At 47.3% G+C, this 24,411-nt stretch overlaps 1 protein-coding gene across 2 annotated transcripts in view; it reads right to left on the bottom strand.

Moving 5' to 3' along the window:
- The window catches only part of JDP2 (Jun dimerization protein 2), a 34,067-nt gene extending 18,313 nt beyond the window's left edge, over positions 1-15,754 (bottom strand). Inside the window, exon 1 of one of the 2 annotated variants that reach the window (XM_050955765.1) lies at positions 15,680-15,754. The gene's annotated coding sequence lies outside the window, so the exon portion shown is untranslated. Of the gene's footprint in view, positions 1-15,076; positions 15,376-15,679 lie in introns of those variants that run through there. The other variant, XM_050955764.1, reaches the window with a different exon arrangement.
- Positions 15,755-24,411: the final 8,657 nt, after the last annotated feature.

Raw genomic sequence — 24,411 nt, 5'->3', positions numbered from 1 at the left:
CCAGCCTTTGTACTGGACAGGCAGTTGAGCTGTAGGCAAGTCTACAGCTTGTGACATGAAGGGGTAAATTGTAACTTTGGCCTTTGGGTTGATGAATTTGGGGTCAACGAAGGATTGGTGGATAGCTGACACTTGTGCCCCCGTGTCTCTCCACGCAGTAACCTTCTTTCCGCCCACTCTCAAATTTTCCCTTCGCTCCAAGGGTATTTGAGAGGCATCCGGGCCTGGGGATCTTTGGTGTGATGGTGGTGTAATGAATTGCACTCGCATGGTGTTCTTGGGACAGTTGGCCTTGATATGTCCCAGTTCATTACACTTAAAGCATCTTCCATCTGATGGGTCACTGGGCCGAGGTGAGTTACTGGAGACTGGTGAGGTGGAAGAGTAGGGTGTCTGTGGCTTTACTTGGGTGGTATGTGGGGTCTTTGGCTGTCCTCGGTTGTAGGCTTTATGGTCGGTGTGCCCCCTGGGGTAATCGTTCCCCTTGACAGTAGCTTTCTAGCTTTCTGCCACTTCCATCCATTTGGCTCCTACTAATTTCAAAAACGTGGGCTGCCAAAGGACAGTTGACCTTTGGAGACTTTTTCCAGGCCACATGACCCTTTTTGGGATTTCTATATGTACCTACAAGTTAGACATTTCCTAGACACGGTTTCTAAAGACAACTAGTAGGCAACCTCTCCCGGTAAGAAAATCTAAGGGAAGAAGATGTTCATGAGAGTGCAGAAGCAGTTACAGAGACAATATTAAAGACAAAACAGCAAACTATCCTGATGCAAAGGAAAGATAAAAAGTTAGTAAGAGGTCAAAATGGTTCCATTAGGAGCTCTTTAAGGATGTGAATATCAAAAAGGAATCCTACAAAAAGTGGAAACATGAACAAATTGCTATGGATGAATAAAAAAAAACCCCACTGTCATAAACAGATAGCTAAGGGTTAATGTCTCTTTCACCTGAAGCACCTGACCAGAGGACCAATCAGGAAACCGGATTTTTTCAACTTTGGGTGGAGGGAATTGTGTGTTTTAGTCTTTGTTTTCTGGCTGCCTGCCTTCTCTGAGCTTTGGAGAAGTAGCTCTACTTTCTAGTCTTCTGTTTCTAAGTGTAAGGACAAAGAGATCAGATAGTAAGTTCTATGGTTTTCTTTTCTTTGGTATTTGCATGAATATAAGTGCTGGAGTGCTTTGATTTGTATTCTTTTTGAATAAGGCTGTTTATTCAATATTCTTTTAAGCAATTGACCCTGTGTTGTATCATCTAATACAGAGAGAACATTTGTACTTATTTTTCTTTCTTTTTATATAAAGCTTTCTTTTAAGACCTGTTGGAGTTTTTCTTTACTTCAGGGAAATTGAGTCTGTACTCACCAGGGAATTGGTGGGAGGAAGAAATCAAGGGGAGATCTGTGTGTTGGATTGCTAGCCTGAAGTTGCATTCCTTCTGGGGGAATAGGAAAGTACTTTTTGTTTCCAGGATTGGGAACAGAGAGGGAGATTCACTCTGTTTGGATTCACAGAGCTTATGTCTGTGTATCTCTCCAGGAGCATCTGGAGGGGGGAAGGGAAAAAGGATTATTTCCCTTTGTTGTGAGACTCAAGGGATTTGGGTCTTGGGGTCCCCAGGGAAGGTTTTTCAGAGGGACCAGAGTGCCCCAAAACACTCTAATTTTTTGGGTGGTGGCAGCAGGTACCAGGTCCAGGCTGGTGGCTAAGCTTGGAGGTTTTCATGCTAACCCCCATATTTTGGACGCTAAGGTCCAAAGCTGGGACTAAGGTTATTACATGGTGGCAGCTGGTGGGAGATAGACAGAACCCAGAAGCCAGTAGAAATATTATATTTTTCTTTTCTCTGCTAAGGGCTTTTTAGCAGAGAGAAGCAGTTGGTTTTAAAAGGGAACCAGAGAGAATTTTTTTTTCTGCTCTCTCTCGCAGTTTGTGGCTTGCATGTTAAGCAGAAGTCGTTAAGGACTATTAACAGTCTTTTGTCACACAATAGCACTCCCATTGAGAGTCATACCAGCACTTATATGCATGCAAATAAAGTGGTTTTTCTGGTTTCCCTTCATTGAACATTAGCTAGAGAGAGAAAAGGACAAAAAGCACTGTTGCTAGGCAGACTTCAGGAGGCAACAGAACCTGCAGTTCAGAAGATAAACACCGGAGGGCACCCCAACCCAAGAAAACAGGAACCATGACTTCTAAGGCAAAAATTGAGGCCGAAGAACAAATCAAAGAAGCTGAACACAGGCGAGAGATGGAAAAACACAAACAGCAACTGGAAATAAAACAAAAAGAGATGGAGATGAAAGAAAGAGAAGAACAGATCAAAGAGGCAGCCTACCAAAGAGAACAAGCAGCCCAAGAGGCAGCACACCGAAGGAAACAAGAAGAAGAAGAGTTGGCCCACCACCGAGAAATGGAAAAACAACAAAAAGAGAATGAAGAGAAGGAAAAACAGAGAAAACATGAACTGGAGTTGGCAAAAGCTGGGCTGCCTGTGCCAGCCAACCCTAACAACCCGGCGCCAAATATTGCTCCACAGCCCAGGAAATTTCCCACCTACAAGGCAGGTGATGACACCGAGGCCTTCTTGGAAAATTTTGAAAGAGCCTGTCTTGGGTACAGCATTCCCGAAGACCAGTACATGGTAGAATTGAGGTCACAGCTCAGTGGACCTTTAGCAGAGGTGGCAGCTGAAATGCCTAAGCACCAAATGAATGACTATAAACTTTTTCTAACCAAGGCCAGATACAGGATGGGGATAACCCCAGATCATGCCCGTCGGCGCTTCAGAACCCAAAAGTGGAAACCAGAGGTGTCATTTCCCAAACACGCCTACTACATTGCAAAAAACTATGAGGCCTGGCTAACAGGAAACAACATTCAAACCTTGGAAGAACTGAACCTCCTCATACAAATGGAGCAGTTCTTGGATGGTGTTCCTGAAGACATCACACGGTACATACAAGATGGAAACCCCAAGAATATCGCTGAGGCGGGGGAGATTGGAGCCAAATGGATGGAACTGGCAGAAAGCAAGAAAGCTACTGTCAAGGGGAACGATTACCCCAGGGGGCACACAGACCATAAACCCTACAACCGAGGACAGCCAAAGACCCCACATACCACCCAAGTAAAGCCACAGATACCCTACCCTTCAACCTCACCAGTCTCCAGTAACTCACCTCGGCCCAGTGACCCATCAGATGGAAGATGCTTTAAGTGTAATGAACAGGGACATATCAAGGCCAACTGTCCCAAGAACACCATGCGAGTGCAATTCATTACACCACCATCACACCAAAGATCCCCAGGCCCGGATGCCTCTCAAATACCCTTGGAGCGAAGGGAAAATTTGAGAGTGGGCGGAAAGAAGGTTACTGCGTGGAGAGACACGGGGGCACAAGTGTCAGCTATCCACCAATCCTTCGTTGACCCCAAATTCATCAACCCAAAGGCCAAAGTTACAATTTACCCCTTCATGTCACAAGCTGTAGACTTGCCTACAGCTCAACTGCCTGTCCAGTACAAAGGCTGGTCAGGAATGTGGACTTTTGCAGTCTATGACAATTATCCTATCCCCATGCTACTGGGGGAAGACTTGGCCAACCAGGTAAGGCGGGCCAAGAGAGTGGGAATGGTTACACGTAGCCAAACCAGGCAAGCTTCCAAACCCATTCCTGTTCCTGAACCGTCCACAGAGGCCCCGTCTGTGTTACCAGAGACCCAGACAGAGGTAGTGGACCCGGATTCCATGCCTACCACTGAAACAGCCACAGCATCTCCAGTCCCAGGCCCGGAACTGGAACAGCAACCAGCACCAGCAAGTGCAACTACATCTTCAAACTCAACGCCAGAGGGCGCCAGCGAGCCAGAACTGGCAGAAGCAAAAGACAGCCATACCCAAAAGGCTCAGCCAGAGCCTGAAATGCCCTCAGGTGCACCAGCGGAGAGCGGTACACCAGCAACGGAAACAACCCCATCACCTACATCGCTTCCAGAGGGACCAAGCCCAAGTCCACAGTCTGAGGAAGAACTGGTGACCCCAGCCTCAAGGGAACAGTTCCAGACTGAGCAGGAAGCAGATGACAGCCTTCAGAAAGCTTGGGCGGCGGCACGGAACACCCCACCGCCTCTCAGCTCTTCTAATCGATCCCGGTTTGTTATAGACCAAGGACTTTTATACAAGGAAATTCTTTCTGGTGGACACCGGGAAGAATGGCAGCCGCAAAAACAGTTGGTGGTTCCAACTAAGTACCGGGGGAAGCTCTTAAGCTTAGCCCATGATCATCCCAGTGGCCATGCTGGGGTGAACAGAACCAAGGACCGGTTGGGGAAGTCCTTCCACTGGGAGGGGATGGGCAAGGACGTTGCCAAGTATGTCCGGTCTTGTGAGGTATGCCAAAGAGTGGGAAAGCCTCAAGACCAGGTCAAGGCCCCTCTCCAGCCACTCCCCATAATTGAGGTCCCATTTCAGCGAGTAGCTGTGGATATTCTGGGCCCTTTCCCAAAAAAGACGCCCAGAGGAAAGCAGTACGTACTGACTTTAGTGGACTTTGCTACCCGATGGCCAGAAGCAGTCGCTCTAGGCAACACCAGGGCTAACACTGTGTGCCTGGCCCTAACAGACATCTTTGCCAGGGTAGGTTGGCCCTCTGACATCCTTACAGATTCAGGGTCTAATTTCCTGGCAGGGACCATGGAAAAACTGTGGGAAACTCATGGGGTAAATCACTTGGTTGCCACCCCGTACCACCATCAAACCAATGGCCTGGTGGAAAGGTTCAATGGAACTTTGGGGGCCATGATACGAAAATTCATCAACGAATTCTCCAATAATTGGGACCTAGTGTTGCAGCAGTTGCTGTTTGCCTACAGGGCTGTACCACATCCCAGTTTAGGGTTTTCACCATTTGAACTTGTGTATGGTCACGAGGTTAAGGGGCCATTACAGTTGGTGAAGCAGCAATGGGAGGGGTTTACGCCTTCTCCAGGAACTAACATTCTGGACTTTGTAAGCAACCTACAAAGCACCCTCCGACACTCTTTAGCCCTTGCTAGAGAAAACCTAAAGGATGCTCAAGAAGAGCAAAAGGCCTGGTATGACAGACATGCCAGAGAACGTTCCTTCAAGGTAGGAGACCAGGTTATGGTCTTGAAGGCACAACAGGCCCATAAGATGGAAGCATCATGGGAAGGGCCATTCACGGTCCAAGAGCACCTGGGAGCTGTAAACTACCTCATAGCATTTCCCAATTCCTCACTAAAGCCTAAAGTGTACCATGTTAATTCTCTCAAGCCTTTCTATTCCAGAGACTTACAGGTTTGTCAGTTTACAGTCCAGGGAGATGATGCTGAGTGGCCTGACGGTGTCTACTACGACGGGAAAAAAGACGGTGGCGTGGAAGAGGTGAACCTCTCAACCACCCTGGAACGTCTGCAGCGGCAACAAATCAAGGAGCTGTGCACTAGCTTCGCCCCATTGTTCTCAGCCACCCCAGGACGGACTGAACGGGCATACCACTCCATTGATACAGGTAATGCTCACCCAATCAAAAGCCCACCCTACCGAGTGTCTCCTCATGCCCAAGCTGCTATAGAACGGGAGATCCAGAACATGCTACAGATGGGTATAATCCGCTCATCTACCAGTGCATGGGCATCTCCAGTGGTTCTGGTACCCAAACCAGATGGGGAAATACGCTTTTGCGTGGACTACCGTAAGCTAAATGCTGTAACTCGTCCGGACAACTATCCAATGCCACGTACCGATGAGCTATTGGAGAAGTTGGGACGTGCCCAGTTCATCTCTACAATAGACTTAACCAAGGGGTACTGGCAAGTACCGCTAGATGAACCTGCCAAGGAGAGGTCAGCATTCGTCACCCATGCGGGGGTGTATGAATTCAATGTCCTTCCTTTCGGCCTTCGAAATGCAACCGCCACCTTCCAGAGGCTGGTAGATGGTCTACTAGCTGGACTGGGAGAATTTGCAGTTGCCTACCTCGATGATGTGGCCATTTTTTCAGACTCCTGGCCCGAACACCTACTACACCTGGAAAAGGTCTTTGAGCGCATCAGGCAGGCAGGACTAACTGTTAAGGCCAAAAAGTGTCAAATAGGCCAAAACAGAGTGACTTACCTGGGGCACCAGGTGGGTCGAGGAACCATAAACCCCCTACAGGCCAAGGTGGATGCTATCCAAAAGTGGCCTGTCCCACGGTCCAAGAAGCAGGTCCAATCCTTCTTAGGCTTGGCCGGATACTACAGGCGATTTGTACCCCACTACAGCCAAATCGCTGCCCCACTGACCGACCTGACCAAAAAGACCCAGCCAAATGCAGTTAAGTGGACTGATGAGTGTCAAAAGGCCTTTACCCAACTTAAGGCGACGCTCATGTCGGACCCTGTGCTCAGGGCCCCGGACTTTGACAAGCCATTCCTAGTAACCACAGATGCATCTGAGCGTGGTATAGGAGCAGTGCTCATGCAGGAAGCAACAGATCACAACTTCCATCCTGTCGTGTTTCTCAGTAAGAAACTGTCTGAGAGGGAAAGTCACTGGTCAGTCAGTGAAAAGGAATGCTATGCCATTGTGTACGCCCTGGAAAAGCTACGCCCATATGTTTGGGGACGGCGGTTCCAACTACAAACTGACCATGCTGCACTACAGTGGCTTCATACTGCCAAGGGGAACAACAAGAAACTTCTTCGTTGGAGTTTAGCTCTCCAAGATTTTGATTTTGAAATTCAACACATCACAGGAGCTTCTAATAAAGTTGCTGATGCACTCTCCCGTGAGAGTTTCCCAGAATTCAGTAGTTAAAAAGTGTTCTTAAAATGTAAAAGTCTGTTAGTTATATACTTAGGAGTATATGTAAAGGTGTATGTGTTGTATTAATCTGTTTATTTTCAAGTTCTAGAAGGAAATCGCCGCCAGTGAGCTTCCCCACTGTCTGCAATTTGGGGGGCGTGTCATAAACAGATAGCTAAGGGTTAATGTCTCTTTCACCTGAAGCACCTGACCAGAGGACCAATCAGGAAACCGGATTTTTTCAACTTTGGGTGGAGGGAATTGAGTGTTTTAGTCTTTGTTTTCTGGCTGCCTGCCTTCTCTGAGCTTTGGAGAAGTAGCTCTACTTTCTAGTCTTCTGTTTCTAAGTGTAAGGACAAAGAGATCAGATAGTAAGTTCTATGGTTTTCTTTTCTTTGGTATTTGCATGAATATAAGTGCTGGAGTGCTTTGATTTGTATTCTTTTTGAATAAGGCTGTTTATTCAATATTCTTTTAAGCAATTGACCCTGTGTTGTATCATCTAATACAGAGAGAACATTTGTACTTATTTTTCTTTCTTTTTATATAAAGCTTTCTTTTAAGACCTGTTGGAGTTTTTCTTTACTTCAGGGAAATTGAGTCTGTACTCACCAGGGAATTGGTGGGAGGAAGAAATCAAGGGGAGATCTGTGTGTTGGATTGCTAGCCTGAAGTTGCATTCCCTCTGGGGGAATAGGAAAGTACTTTTTGTTTCCAGGATTGGGAACAGAGAGGGAGATTCACTCTGTTTGGATTCACAGAGCTTATGTCTGTGTATCTCTCCAGGAGCATCTGGAGGGGGGAAGGGAAAAAGGATTATTTCCCTTTGTTGTGAGACTCAAGGGATTTGGGTCTTGGGGTCCCCAGGGAAGGTTTTTCAGAGGGACCAGAGTGCCCCAAAACACTCTAATTTTTTGGGTGGTGGCAGCAGGTACCAGGTCCAGGCTGGTGGCTAAGCTTGGAGGTTTTCATGCTAACCCCCATATTTTGGACGCTAAGGTCCAAAACTGGGACTAAGGTTATTACACCCACATGTAGGAACAAAATAAAAAAGGCTAAGGCACAAAATGAGTTATACCTAGCAAGGGCCATAAAAGACAGTGAGAAGAGGTTCTATAAATATATTAGGGGTGAGAGAAAGATGAAGGAAAGTATAGAAAAGTTAGATCTTCAATGTTGCCACACAAATTGTAGTCACTTCAGATACTAGCTCCTCTGTATGCTCTGACATCCTAGAGATTAGATCTAAATTTCATTCCAAAACACAGAAAGTCAGTCTTGTTCCTGGTAACTCCAGCTGGGGAATTCCAAATTACCTTGCGGATATATTTGTAGAGGAACAGTGTTCCACCAATAATGATCCCTGATGCCAGGCACAGTTCTACCAGTCTTTTACCATTCTGATTCTGGTAACCCATGTCTTCCCATCCCTCTCACCGCTGCTGCTGTCATCCCCAACCTTGGCCTTGAAGTCCTCATTAACAAGCACAAGTCATGCTTGGGAATGTTGTCAACTGGAGTTTGTATGCAATTGTAGAGCTGATCTTTGATCTCATCATCATAGTTGTCTGTTGGTAACACTGAGTAGCTGATATTTTCACATATCATGTTTGAAGCCTTGCTTAGAGCAATCAGCTGCTAATGGGCACCCAGTTTATAAGCAATTTTTCTGCTTTGGAAGTCATAAGTAATGCTGTACCCTCTGAGTGGCACCCATCTTGCCTCCCTGAATTTATAATGGCTATATTTTAATTTTTAAGTGTTTTTTTGTCAGCTCCAGACCATTGACAGTTGCTTAAACCACTGATTTTGAGATTTATATTCATCTATCTGTTTGGTTGTTTGTGTTACTTTGGTTGTTATTGAAGTGAACATTGTTCAAGTGTTGCAGAAACCTATGTTCCTAGTTCATTTTACCTTCAATAAAGAACCTGTCAGAATCTTGGGTTCCTGATGGCTTCCCTTGCCATTTCTGCCAAGACAGAGTCCATTATTTTGGTATGTTGTTTGTCTGAACAGTTACCTTGTTGTGTTTCCACAAATCAACTTTTTTTTTTTAAAACAATAGGTTGTTGGCCTATCACTCAACCCCCAATCTGGAGGACCAGTGGATTCCTTTTCATCTGGTCCCTACTCTTTGACCAATCTGCTTGGGTGATCCTGACAGGGAGTGAAAACTCCCAATGGCATAGCTCTCAGGGTCACAGGAGCACACAAGCCTTCCCACCCCATCAAGGATAGGCCCCAGGGAATTGCTATGTTAAATGTTATTAATTTGTAGAAATTAAGCAAAAACTAAGCTTTCAATATGCTGAGTGCCTTAGCATGCTACAGAGTTTTCCTTCTATTATCTGACATTCCCATGCATCTGTTCCTCACTTTGTTCATCATGAATACAGTATATTATATATTTCAAAGAAGTATAGAAGGCCCAGTATTATTTACCTATTACTGCAATACAAGCACAAGAAGGCATGTTACTTTAAAAAGCAATAACTTTAACCTTTAGATCTCTTGTGGACTGCAGGGTAATGAATGCTCCGAAGAGTGCCACAGAAATGCAGTCTAAATTGGTAAAAGGACAGACAGTGATCATCGTTAAATTATTTGCCAGTAACCAAAACACAGCAGTCTCCAAGACCTGCCGTTGTATCCTATCCTCTCAGATAATGGTGTGCTAGGTACTGGCAAATGCTAACTTTAATGGAAGCCACTGACATTTTTTTGTGTGCTCTGTATTAAATCAGTGGATCTTCCTGATGAAAAGGAGTCAAGTATGTTTAGTGCCCAAAGAAATCAGCTGTAGTGACATCAGCTAGGACAAAACTGCGAAGGCTCTCTGAGCTCTCAGGGTAGTCACCAGCTGGGACAGCTCAGGAAATAATCCGCCTCTCTCTACCAAGAATATAGTATAAGCACTATAAGTGACTGTCAGAGTGAGGCTGCCAGGTTAGCTGAACCAGGAGCCTGCTGCAATATGGCAGCCTCTGTATGCCTAACGTTGCTCGAGTTACTTATAACAGCAATAGACTTTCCAGCTGGAGTCAGAAAAGCAACTCCTAGAGTCAGACCCTGGATCTGTGCTGGCTTAAGAAGCAATATCAATACCCTTCCCAAAGACACCCACACAGATGCCCTTGCAAGAAGATAGGATGTGAATAGTCATATGCAGCAGACTTTATAAACACCCATCCCTGCAATGCCTTGTTCCAGAATTCTTGGGCCCCAAGGAATAGATCCCCAGGGCCCTGCTGACTGTGGCCGGGAGACAAAGTGGCTGAGGGGGATTGCTCCCCAGGAGATAGAAGCCAGAGCCCATTTCCGGTGTGGGAAGGGTCTGGCTCTGCCTTGAACTTCTGTTTATTTTCACACAGATGGCAGAAATACCACAAGAGTCTCACAGAGAGACAGCTCTGCCTTTGGGCTTTTTATTAAGGCTTTACTAGAGCACGAAACCAAGCAAACAGCTTTGCTGTCTGCCTCCACTCCCCAATGTGTGAAAGAGAGAGAGATCCACTGGCTGCCCTCAAACCCCATCAGAGAGACAGCTCCACCACCTTCCTCCCTATTAGAGACAGACTCTCCAGCAGAGAAAGTGCTATTCCCCAGTCCCATCCCTCAGCAGAAAGCCCCACCGCTCGGCCATGCTGCCCAGCCCAGCCTCTTGGGCTGCAGTAGGAGCTGGAACTAGGAGTGTAGGGGGTGCTGCAGCACCCCCTGACTTGAAGTGGTTTCCATTATATACAGTGTTTACAGTTTGGGTCAATGGCTCTCAGCACCCCCACTACACAAATTGTTCCAGTGCTCCTGAGCTGCACTTGGGATTGTTATCTCCAATGCTGCTGTAAACAGGACCTTTTAAAAGAGAACATTTGTTACAAATCCACAGAAGTAAAGCTCAGCCATCCACAGAGCCCACTGGAGCAGCTATCCCCTGGGAGTGACCCATCAACCTTCCACCTGTCAGACATGCCCAGTCCAACACTAAACCCCCAACTTCAGCTCATGGTGGCTGCATTAGAGCTCTCCAAAAGCACAATCCCTCCCACAGCAACCATCCCAACTGCTTTCTAACTTGATAGTTATCAGTCCCCTTCATGTGGCATCCCTTGCTCTGGATACGGATCGTATCATATGGCTCCTCCTTGCCTACCCCTCCCACCCCAGGATCCTTCCCTGCCATGTCCATCACATGTACTAATCTGAAAGTAAAACCTTAACTGCCATAAGCTAAACAATCAGCTCTTGTTCCTCCTATTTCTCTAGCAACTTCCATCCCAATGATTCCCAAGCTTTAAACAAGTTATACATCAAGATCGCACTCTTCCACCATTGCTATGCAGTAGTCTAGTTAGCTTGTGAGTTCTTTGGGGCAGGGGCTGTCTTTCTGTTTTGTGTCTGTACAGCGTTTAGCATTACAGGGTTCTGGTCAGCGACTAGGGTTCCACCACATACAAATCATCATCATCTCTGGAGTGGAACAGGACAGATGTTTAACACCACAATGCACGGCGACAAGCAGTTTAGGACATGAAGATAAGAACTATCTTATTTCCAACTGAAACAGCTGGTGGAATTTAGGGAGGGAAAGTGTAATGATCTCAGCTGAAATTGGGTCTGGACACTGAGGCTAACAACCTGACTCTTGTGAAAAATCCCCTGGAACATTTAATGACCATAAGTGGTCAGAACTGGAGTTTATTTTTACAGGACATTTCACCAGAAAGGCTGGCACTTCCAGCAGCCCAGCACCATCTAGCATTGCACTGGGGACCTAGGATCAGCACTGACTAGAGGGGAGAATGCCCTGTACATATTCTTCAAAACACTTCCTGCAACCCTGGGGTGTTCCTTAAAAAAGTCTCCCATCCAAATAATGACCAGGACTAGACAGTTTATACTAAACCTGCTCAGCAGACAAGCCCATTTGTACCCTTAGGTTGTCTGGCTGCAGGTTAATTATCCTTCGATGTTAGGACCAATATTCTGAACTGGGAAATCCATTAGACCAGTCAGTGATAGATGGAACTCCACACACCCTTTTTCCTCTGTGGGTTGCTCTAGTGCCAAAGGAGGAACTGTGCAGCCGAACACCGTGGCTAGTGCTGTGCACTACAGGTCTCACTCTCCAGAATATCAGATTTGGGGCCAGATTTTCCAAAAGTACTCAACACCCTGCACAGCTCCCATGGTTACACTAATGGCCAGAATCTCAAAAGAGCTTACCACCAAACTGAACTCTTCTGGATATCCAGCCACCGGAGAGCAGCAGGAGCAGCAAACTCAGCCCAGAGTGTGGGCGAGAAAGGAGGTGAGAGGAACAATTGTACAGTGCTCAAAGCTGCCCATTCTGATATTGGCTAGTTAGCAAAACTCCTCTTTAGCAGGGGCCATAACACAGGACCTCAAAACACTGTGAGGAGGGGAATACTAGATTGTGAGAAAGGCGCAGATACATCCATAGGTGCTTTAAGAGCACAAGGCTGACGAGCTGCAGAAAGAGACAACAGTTTGCACTTCACTTCTTGGGATTCGGTTAAATCCCCAAACAGCCAAATAACGCTGGGAGATAAGGTGGGTAAGGTGACATCTTTTGAAAGTTGGCCCAATAAAAGATATTACTTCACCCAACTTGTCTCTCTAACATCCTGGGACCGATACGGTTACAACTACACTGCAAGTAAACCTGGGACAGCCAATTGCTGCTTTGAACAGGGCTGATTTGGACTGCAGCCCCTGCACCACACCTGCCCACCCTATAAATGGGTATTACTCTTTTAATTAGTGGGAGTTAGACTAAGAATTTGCTCTCAAACAAGTGACATTCCAAGACATCCCCATGTAAGAACTAAATAGCAAATTCCCAAGGCAGGCTTCTGGCAAAGGCCTCCAGATAGAAATTTTCATGCAAGTTTCAAGAAACATGCTAAAAATTCTGAGTCTGAGTTGCTGAAGCATTTGTCTCTTCTGTGCTCTCAGTGATCGTGCACATGCGCGCGCACAGAAACACACACACAGAATTTGGCAGTGGTTGCGTTCCAGAGCTGGTAATACAAGCCATGAAGCAGGCTGCCAAGACAAGCAAAAGAATGAGCCAGGCCCCATTTCATTGGCCCACCATACACTGCATATGGCCCTGGAACCAGCCAAGAGAGTGTTCTCACCCTCCTTGAAGGCATAGGAGACCCTGTGTTTTCAAATACACCTCCACAGGGCCTTCATTAAAGGAAAATGGAAACATAATGTGTATGGGTCTCTCTCTTGATATTTCTCCCTTTCCCCCCAGTTTGCTCTCAAAGCTATTTCGCTACCACTGAAATAGAAGAATGCCTTCTGGAGCAGAAAGCACAAAAGAATGTGACTTCCAGTTCTCTGCCCAACTACTAAAGTGGACTTGGGACTGAGTGAGCAGAGGGAATCTCTAGGGGCTCCCTCCCTTTCCAAGGCATAGAGAGCAAGCAGGGACACTCATGGGATAGCAGAACATATTGAAACTCTCCTTGTAACAAATCTGAAGTGGCCTCTTGGAATTCAGGTTCTCTTATTCTTAACCCACACATTCACTGTGTGGACAGGTGAATTAGAAAACAAAATCTACAGAGATGCTAAAACCCACTCCCCACTGTGGCACCAAACTGAAATGACTTGCATTACCAGAACTAGTCAAAACCAGGCATTAACCAAAACATATGGCTAGAGTTAAGGCAAAATACTGCATTTGTGAACCTTGACTCTGCTCTCCACGTAGGTGCAGGTCTCATTCGGGTACCTCTACACTGCAGTAAAGAACTCTACGGCACTGAGTCTCAGAGCTTGGGTCCACTGACTCTGGCTATAGGACTAAAAATTGCAGCATAGAGCCATTTAGGCTCAGCTTGTGGCCTGGGCTCTGAAACCCAATCCCGGCACACAGTTTCAGAGCCTGAGCTCCAGCTCAAGCCTGAACGTCCACTGCAATTTTTAGCCCCGTGAGCCCAAGCTGCAGCAATGCCATGGGTCTAGTGCAGACACACCCTTTTGCCTTTGTGATGCGCCCATCTGTGCAGTATCTAGATGCCATGGACATCAGTGAGACTTCCTTGCACAGAAGGAGAACAGGATGTCCAGGTGCACCTTGAGAATTTTGCTTGTAGACACAGTAGAGGACAGGCTCTGGAGCCAGCCCTACAGGAAGCTTCTATCTTTGCATTTTAAGAAGCTCTGTCAGCCTTTGCCCTACCCTATCAGTCCACCCTCCTTTACCTACCAGAAGCAGCCCAGACACCCAGACATGTATAAAGTTCTAGCACCCAAAGCCCCAGGTGATAGGTGCTGGAATGAAGGGTGTTGCCAGACCCTGGCTTGAAGTGATTTCCTTCATATACAGAGTTTACAGTTTGGTTCAATGGCTCACAGCACCCCAATATACAAATTGTTCCAGCACCCATGGGTGCCCCAGGCCTCACCTCCCCTTTATTGTTTCCCTTCCCTTGTCTAGCTGGACTGCAAGCTGCTGAGGGCAAGGCCTTGTAAAGCCCCTAACACACCGGCTGGCTTCACAGAAATAAAAGCAGTCGGTACCTGGCACCAGGCCCTACACACTCCGGGGAGTTTTCACACCAACCAGCACGGGACAGGGATAGGGGACAGGCTTTGCCTAAACTGTAGGCTGAGCTTCCCTTCCAAAAGACAAAGTCAGCGCTCCCTGCCCAGCAGCCCCCTGGGCGCGTTCACTGGCGGTAGCAGAGGGGGGAGAGGGGGCCGGACCCGGCTCAGCAGCTCCCAGGGCCAGCACACGTTCCGGGGGCATGACGGGCAGGGGGCAGGCAGTCCCTGGGGTGAATAGGGGGACACGCAGCCGCCCTGCTCTGGCCACGGGGAGGGACGCGGCAGCCCCCAGCCCATGGGAAACCGCAAGGAGACCTTGGACTCCTGAGCGCCCCCAGGCGTGCGGGGACGGGGGCAGCACGGCAGACCCCAGAGCACAGCCCAACCCTGGGGCAACAGGCAGCATCGTCCCCCTCTGGCCGATCGCTCCAAGGATGTGGCGAGAGGCCCAGAGCCCCCGACGCTTCCTCCTGACCTCGGCCGGTGCAGGTTCCGGGCCGGGCTTTGCAGCTAGCCTGCAGCTCTCCCGGGTCCTGGGCCGGCCAGTCCCAGCTGCTACCCCCGGGAGGGAAACGGGGCTTCCCGATCCCCCACGTCTCGATCCCGGTTCTGCCCGGTCCCGCTCCCGGCCGCGCACCGAGCTGCCCCCCACTCTCCCCGCTCCGCCCAGACCCACCGTGCAGAGGGAGAAGGCGGCCGAGGTGCCCCCGGGGCCCGGCTGCAGGAACCGGAGACAGGCTGCACGCTCAGCCCCTCTGCTGCCGCCTGGCTCTGGTGCTCTGCCCTTGTCCCCAGGCCCGTCCTGCAGAGTCTGGTCCCGGGAGGAGCAGGAGCAGCTGCCGCCCCCGGGGCGCCTGGCCAGCAGCCACCGCCACCACAGCCGCCGCCGCCGCCCCCCGTCGCTGCCCCGGTGCGTCCCTCCCACAAGCTGTGGCGGGCGGCTGGGTGGGTTGCATCAGCCCCGGTTATATAGCGGCCCCTGGGCTGCGGGGAGGGGTAGGGAATGCGGAACCGGCCGGGCTGCCAGCTCCAGACGTCAGGGAGGGTGGAGAAGAGGGGAGCGCGGGGGAGGAGAGCGCAGGCCGGGGGTGGGACCAGTTCTACCGAGACAGTGACCTCCACCCCCCTCCGCCGCTCTGCACTTCCCCGGGAGCGAGCGCGCGCTGCACACCCGCTGCGGCCCTCCTTCGCCCTGCACACCCGGGAAGGGCAGATCAGCTGCACACGAACTCCTCTTCTTCGCGCCCTACATCCGGGAGGTGGGGGGCATGACACATACCTCCTCCTCCTTTTCCTCACTCCGTGCATCCCAGCGAGCAGGCTAGGGGGAATGGAGGAGCAGGCTGCATGCTGCATACACGCCGCCGCCTTGCGCTGAAGATCAGAGAAAGTCTGGGGAGTCAGCTACACAACGTGAGACAGGCGCGCACGGCTCTCCCAGTGCATCGCCCTCTTCACCGCCCACATTTTGGGAGAACGGAAGGCGAAGAGAGTGGAATTGCCAGGCTCCGGCCTTCAGTACCTGCCTCACCCCCTCTTCTGCATTATCCACATCTCCGCCAGGGCAGGAAGGAGTTGCATCGTGTTCCAGCCTCTCCACCACATCAGCGCTCCGTTTTGGGGGGGCGGCGGGGCTTGGAGACGAGACCTTGAGAGTAGCTGTTCCAGATCTCCCACTTCTCATTCCTACTGGTTGGAAACGGGGGTGGGGAAGAGTTGAGAAACACATGGAACTGCTGAACAGACTGCATCCCAGCTACGTGTGAGGGCCAGACAATGAGCAGAGAAAGGTGGAAGGAGGCTGCAATGAATCCTCACACACATCTAGGCACCCAATGAGTTTCATCTTGCTCTCTGTCTTCACTCACATCTGGGAGGTGCAGCCCAGGCTGGCTTCTTCACCATACACATACAAAGGGTCATCAACCTTCTTGCTCTCCCTTTTGAGTCCTTCTCTCCTTCACCCAGAACTCTGAGAAGGGTGCAGAGAGGCAAGCAGAAAGCAGGACTTTTAAGGCTACCTCCATACAGCTGCTGTTATCATAGAATCACAGAAATGTAGGACAGGAAGGGACATCAACAGGTCACCTCCCCTTCTCTATCATCTGAATCTAATGGGAGACGAGGCTGTCTTCAAATCCTCCATACGTACATAGCCACACATACTTCTTCTACTCCTCTTACACCACAATATCAAAAGCAGACAAGGGAGCAGGCAGAAAAGAAGACTGAGGCCTTCTGGATAATTTATATGCAATGCTTTGACTCACCTTCTTCCTTCCCTAAGATATTTGTCACCTATCTCACCCACATTTGCCAGATCATACAGGGTTTTCAAGACCATAATGCCCTGCCTCCGGGATCATGGTGGACTGGTCACTGATTCAGGGGTGGCTCCAGGCATCAGCACGCCAAGTGTGTGCTTGGGGCAGCAAGCCACTGGGGGCGTTCTGCCAGTCGCTGCGAGGGCAAAATGCCTAGAGCCGCCCCTGCACTGATTCTAGATACTCAAACAGCTCTATTTGCCAAAAGTACCATTTTCCACCTTAGAGTGGTAAGAATAGTCTACACCTTTTTCCTCTGATGAGGACCTCCTGGCTCCAGTGGTTAATGAGTTCATCCCTTCAGCCTGCAATATGTAATTCTCCCTCCCCCTGAGATATTTAGCTACAACTAATCAGGAAACAGATCTTGGAGTCATCATGGATAGTTCTCTGAAGACGTCCATCCACACAGTGTGCAGCGACAGTCAAAAAAGCAAACAGGATGTAAGGAATTGTTAAAAAGGGATAGAGAATAAGATGGAGAATAGCTTATTGCCCTTATATAAATCCATGGGAAGCACACATCGTGAATACTGTGTACAGATGTGGTCTCCTCATCTCAAAAAAGATATACTGGCACTAGAAAAGGTTCAGAGAAGGGCAACTAAAATGATTAGGGGTTTGGAATGGGTCCCATATGAGGAGAGATTAAAGAGGCTAGCACTTTTCAGCTTGGAAAAAAGGAGACTAAGGGAGGATCTGATAGAGGTATATAAAATCATGAGTGGTGTGGAGAAAGTGAAAAAGGAAAAGTTATTTACTTGTTCCCATAATATAAGAACTAGGGGCCACCAAATTAAATTAATGGGTAGTAGATTTAAAATAAATAAAAGGAAGTAATTCTTCAAACAGCACACAGTCAACCTATGGAAGTCCTTGCCTGAGGAGGTTGTGAAGGCTAGGACTATAACAGGGTTTAAAAGAGAACTAGATAAATTCATGGAGGTTAAGTCCATTAATGGCTATTAGCCAGGATAGGTAAGGAATGGTGTCCCTAGCCTCTGTCAGAGGGTAGAGATGGATGGCAGGAGAGAGATCACTTGATCATTATCTGTTAGGTTCACTCCCTCTGGGGACCTGGCATTGGCCACTGTTGGTAGACAGGATACTGGGCTGGATGGACCTTTGGTCTGACCCAGTATGGCAGTTCTTATGAGATCATCAGGAAGGTGCAGGTAATACATCATGCCCGTCCTCTAAGCAGGACAAACTGCAGAGATCATATTACACCAGTGCTCCACAGACTAGACTGGATGAGCATTCATATCTTCTTTCTGGTACTGATCTTTTATTGAGACACATTAGGGTTCTTAGAATTTTTCATAATGGGTACAATGTCTCAAGTGAAAGATTGTCTCATGCACACACTCCCACATTAACTATCATCCAGCCCACATCCCTTCTCATTCACAATCACAATCACACAGATGATTTCCTGTCCTTGATCACAACAGCCTTGGGACAACTACAGCAATTGCTCCCTTGGAGAAGTCACGGTAAGTATTTTTAGTTCACTTTAATGTGTTTTCACAGCAGGAAACTGTAATAAGGAGCTAGCACTATGCAGATTCTCCTTAGACTTCCAGCATGTGGTCCATGGATCACATTTTCAGAACTGCTGAGAAAGGCCCATGCTATCTCAAGAATCAACACTCCTTAAATCTAGCATAGCAGCTGCAATCCTTTGGCACACTATAACTCACTGAGTCTGGGGAGGGAACCAGAGGCAGAACCTTCTGAACAGCAGGTACAAGTCTCTAGACTCCTTCCCAAAGATGACAGACATGAGTCCAACCCTTGCCCCACTCATAATGTGCTGCTAAATTCACCTCTTCACCAAATTATTTGCCAGATACTCAGAGCACAATAAAACCTTGATATCTACTCAAGAACCTAATGGCTAACTCAAAGAGTAGAATGGAGAATTAGTAGTCCCGTATGGACAGAGCTCACTGTAACTAATAATCCATGTCCAGAGACCAGACACTACGGTAATAAATGCTAATTAGATAGATACCATCATCCTCAATCTTCTTTTCCTTTTGATTCCTTATCATTCATTTCTTCTTTTCATCATCCAGAGAAGGGATGCAAAAGAGAAAGTCTAAAACTGTTCTTCTTCACAAGCATCTTCATTCCCATCCTCCTCTTCTTCATCTAGAGCTCCATGAGAGATGACAGTGGCTGGGACGTTTGCCACAGGAACTCTTGTATTCATTATGGGCTCCATTCTTCCAGCCTCTGCAAACATCCTATTGAAACTGATGGGAGAATATGACTCTATGATAGGGTTCCCCCCTCCCATCACCTATTAGAAAAAATGTGGGAGGGAAACCCAATTAGAGACAAGCTCCACACCTGTGGGTAATGGAATGTTTGTCTTCTGGACAGAGGGGATGGAGTTAGTGGAGAATGATAAATCCATTAGCCACCTGGACCTTATATGTAGGCTGAGTACACTCACTAGAGGGATGAACTATGATGAAGGTAGGTCTCCTGTAGAGAGGAAGTAAAGCAGATTCTTGTTAGAGGATATCCTGGGATGGGGCTTGGAGAAAACAAGGAGATGGCTAGGAGTAGTTTCTGGGGTCTGTGTGCAGAGAATGCAGTGAGGGAACCCTGTGAAGAAACTGGGGGGAATGGTCAGATTAACCCAAGAGGAGCAGAAGCAGTATTTGTTTGGGGATATTTTGGTTTGACTATATAATTGGACTTTTGTAACCTTGGGAGGTCTCCAGCCACGCCACTCTTACCTTCATCCCTACCTTCATCCTCATCTCAGTCCTTTAGTCTACCAGTCTCTAAATCAGAGACCCTAAAAAAGGTGTAATGTCTTCCTATGCACGCAACCATATTTTTCTATGCGATTGCAAAGGAAACACTTATAAGGACAAAGAAAACTGAATATTTGCTAAAGTGTGTGATAGCTGCACAGGAGGTTGGGAACAACCAAATACACTATAACACAAAATATAATAAACAGATGATACCTCAACACTGTACATTTATTATTTGACTGTCACGTTTACTTGCTACACATCTCCCATTTAGATTGTAAGCTCCCTGGGGCAGGGGCAGCGGTCTTCTATCGGGGGTGTTTACACTAGCCTTTTTTGCCAAAAAATTCTCTGCATTGCTACTGCTGTTCCAACTCCACAAATGGCAGGACAACAATGTAAACAGTGCTCCTAATGGCCACTGGCATTTTAAGCACCATCTTATCTAATCCTGCTCAGAGCAGATCTACAGCCCACAGTACTTAAAATGCTGCCTATGCCAGCACTTTGCATACCCTAGGGAGATGAACTGATGGAGATGAACTGGCAGGGGCACCAGTGGAAAACATTTGGCAAAAATCAAGTGTAGACTAGACATAGATCTATTTGCAACATCTAGCACAATACTGAGTAGTTAATTATTACTAGTACAACAAGGGTCTTGTGCACTGCAATGTCACCCCTCTTAATTACAGCTGGGTAGTACAGTGATATGTATGTAGAAATGCCTAGACAGACATGCATGCACACACATCCTGTATGTGGCTTTTCATTGCTGCTCTGCACAGAGCTGATGGGGTTAATGATTTTCTCTCTGCCCTCTTGGGATCAGCAGGCTGTGTGATTGCTCCATTTAGCTCAGATTCCCCAGATTGGCTCCTAGCTTCCAGACTAATTATCTAATATCTTTCTACATTAAACGGTATTTGCCATCTGTTGCCCAATCACTAAACCACCCAAATCCTCTGGAATCCAGTTCAAATGCTCCTCCTCAATTGCTCTGCCTCCAGCATTTGAAAACCTGGAGATATTATTTGCAAAATCCTCATCCAAATAACTTATGTTTATTATGAGCAACACTGTCACTAAAACTGACCTCTGGGGGTTGCCAGTAGTTACCCTTCTCCAACAGAAATGTTTCTATCTGTCACTTCCCTTTGCTTCTCACTTAAGCCAATTTTTTATTCAGTATCCTAGCCTCTTAACATCAAGCCTATTCCATGAGCTAAGACACAGGAATGGGACTCAGGACTTCCAAAGTCTATTCCCTCCTCTGCCATTGACTTGCTGTGTGACCTTGGTCAAGTCATTTAGGTCAAAATTTTCAAACATGAGCAAAATTTTCACATTGATTTTGCAAGGTACTGAATACCCACAGCGCTGAATGACTTTTACACACAACAGAAGGAGTGACTGAAGCCCAGGCCACTTATTTATGAACCTAGAAATAATGAGATAATAGATCAGACCACTAGTTCACCTAGTCTGGTAACCTGTCTGAGAGCGCACAGAATGAGATGCTTTAGAGGAAGGTGCAAGAAACCTTATAATGGACAGCCAGTTATGGAACACAGAGCTCTCTCATACCAACAGAAGTTGGTCCAATAATGGGTCCTCACCCACCTTGTCTCTCTAGTATATTGGAAGTGACATGGCTACAACACCACTACATTCATACTTTTAATCCTTTTCATTGTATCTGTATCTCCTATTTTTTTCAGATAGGGGTGACCTGAACTGAGCACAGTGCTCCAGGTGAGGGCATACCACTGATTTATACAGTGACATTATATTTTCTGTATTATTTTCCATCCTACTACTTATGCATCCTAACATTTCGTTTGCTTTTTGGCTGCTTCTGCACATAGAACACATCCTGGGCTGCTCCACCTTGCATTGAGGCAGTGATCCAGCACAGAGTGGCTGGACAGAGGAAGCACAAACTAACTTTGCTTGAACCCTCACATGCACAAACACATACACAAATTGCTCCAAATGCTTGGGACCTATGTCTTCTGTCTCTTAGCCAGTATTTAATCGATGACAGTACTTCACTGCTCACCTCATGGCTACTTAGTTTCCTTAATAGACGCTTGTGATGGACTCTGCTCAAGGCTTTTTGAAACTCCAAATCAATTTGGTTTCCATCTCTCTTCATTCACTATTCTACTGACACACTCAAATAATTCTAATAGATTAGAAAGGTGAAATTTTCCTTTACATCTGTCAGGGATGGTCAAAGTATACTTGCTTCTGCCTCAGCACAAGGGGCTGGACTAGATGACCTCTCAAGGTCCCTTTCAGCCCCATGTTTCCATGATAGTATGGTCACGTAGATGTTTTATAATCCTGGGTTTAATTATACTTTCAAACAATCTACCTGGGACTGAAGTAAGACTCACTGGCCTGTGATTCCTTGGATCACCCCTAGCACTTTTTTTTCCCCAAAGTATAACATTTGCTACCTGCCTTCCACTAGTATAATAACTGATTTTAATGAGATTGTGTATTTTCATTAGTAGCCCAAATACTTCTTTCTTAATCTCTTGCAGTATGCTAGCATGAATATTGTCTGGTCCTGGGGATTTCTGGTCCTATAATAAATCAGTTCATTCAGCGCCTCCTTTTGTGACATCTCACTATCTGACAGTGCTTCATCTCTGTTACCTGAAAAGAGTAATTCTGGGGCATGTATCTCCCCAACATCCTCTGCTGACAAAATCATTTAGCATCTCTGGACTGTCTTATTCTCCTTAATTGTTCCTCTTTGCCCCTGGTAATCCAGCAGATCCACTAAATCTCTTACAGGGTTCCTGCTTCCACTATATTTAAAGAATGTCTTGTATGCAGTGTTGTTGGAGCTGGGTTGGTCCCAGCATATTCGAGATAGAAGGTGGGTGAGGTAATATCTTTTATTGGACCAGCTTCTGTTGGTGAGAGAGACAAGCTTTCGATCTTACACAGAGCTCTTCTTGGTGTAACCTCTTCTCTCTCACCAACACAAGCTGGTCCAATAAAAGATATTACCTCACCACCTTGTCTCTCTAAAGAATGTCTTGTTATTTGTGTCTGTTTGCTCTTAAAATTCCCTCTCAGGCTTCCTGCATCCCCTCCTATGTTTTACCCGCTGTAGTTTATTCTTCTAGTAGCTTTGCTAGGGTTGGATTTTCATTGTCTGAATGATACCTCTTTGGTTTGAATAACCTCTTGCACTTGCATTTATTCAGACTGGTTTTTTTTGTCTTCTTTTGTGCTCTTCAGTAGCATGCTATTAATGAAAGGGTAAGAAAAAAAGTTCTCATTTCTTGTTCAGAACCTCTTCCCCCATAAAGCTCTTTCCACCCCCACCATCTCACCATCACACACTTGCCCCAACACTTAGTTTTCTCACTTTTTACTCTTTGCCCCTCCCCTTTACTCCCCCTCCTCCCTGGCTCAGTATTTGAAATCCCTGCCCATAGCGACCAAAGGAAAAAACAACACCACAACACTCCAGCCTGAGGGAGGCCAGAGCTTGGGATTCCTTCCGAGAAAACTCAGAAGTCAGAGGAAAGAGAGAAATCAAAAAGGGAGGCAGGCCAGGAAGGAAGCAGGGGTGTTTCAAGGGTGGAAATGAGTTAATATCTCGGGGAAACCTGCTAGGGTCAGAGACAAAACACAGAGAAGTGCTGGAGGCTCCCACCTAAACATATCAGTGAGAGTTCTGCTCCCCTAGAAAAAGACTTTTCCAACCAGTAAGCCTAACAGGACCCAAAACTTTTATACATGATAGAGTGACCATACATCCCATTTTGGGAGGGACAGTTGCTTTTTTAAGCCCTGTCCCGGCCATCCTGACCTTTCAGGGAAAAGTGGGCATTTGTCCAGTTTGCTCTTGCCAACTTGATCAGTTTGCAAGAGCAAATGGAACAAGTGCCCAATTTTGTCAAAAAAGTGAGGTATGGTGGGGGGGTGATACCAGCCCTGTGCATGGGGGGAGGCAGGGCTCAGGTAGGGGGCAGAGAGGACTCGAGTGAGCCCCAGCCTGTGGGAAATATGTTCACCCTATCTAGTATGTGCATCCCTGCTCGTCGGAGCCCTGCCTGTCCCCCATGCAAGGAGGGGGGCTTGGTAAGTGGCGTGGGCCAGCCCTGTGGGAGTGGGGGAAGGGGAGGGGAAGGGCGAGCCCAGCACTATGTCCCATTTTCCCTTTGGGAAATGTGGTCACCCTAATATATGATGATGTAAAGAGAGGGGATCTCTGTATAGATGGTGAGAAAAAGCTGAGAACTCAGGGAAATACACAGGGCAATTGCTATATTAGAGGGGGAGGAAGGGTCAGTGGCCCAGAGGGGCACACAAAGGAATCTCCCTGCCTGAGGGTGAAGGGTTAATACTCCAGGGATGGGTACTGGGGAATCCCACTGTAAATAGGTGTGGTTTTCTTTTCAACTCTAAGTAGAAATTTTCTCTTGGAACCAGTCTGGACAGGTGAGAAATCGGAAGAAGCTGGAGCCTGCACTTCCCATTGACACAAAGGGGGTGGTTAGTACAGGTTTTGTATGCAAACTTTCCAGCCAGACCACTTAACTCCATGGTGCCTGGTGTCAGGAATCCCTCCTCGTGCTCAGAATAGGGGTTCCTGGAGTGCCAGTATGTAGGTCCCTGTTAATGTAAAACTACAGGTTAACAGGGCAGCAGGAGACAACTTAGTAAGTTACCCATTACAAAAAGGGTAACTTCAGTATGCTTGAAAATGAGGGAGTACAACACCAGAGCTAGATATAACGTGTGTCTGCAGTACAGTGGCACAGTTACAGCACTGTGACTGCAGCCATGTTCCTGTAGTGTAGATGGTTCTTACATCAGCAGAAGGGGGTTTTCTATCAGGGTAGTTAATCCACCTCTCCAAGAGATGGTAGCTAGGTTGA

Source organism: Gopherus flavomarginatus, chromosome 5 (assembly GCF_025201925.1).
Source record: "Gopherus flavomarginatus isolate rGopFla2 chromosome 5, rGopFla2.mat.asm, whole genome shotgun sequence".
Lineage (NCBI taxonomy): Eukaryota > Metazoa > Chordata > Testudines > Testudinidae > Gopherus > Gopherus flavomarginatus.
Note: the sequence above shows the minus strand (reverse complement) of the source record. Positions and strands in the feature narration are given on the sequence as shown.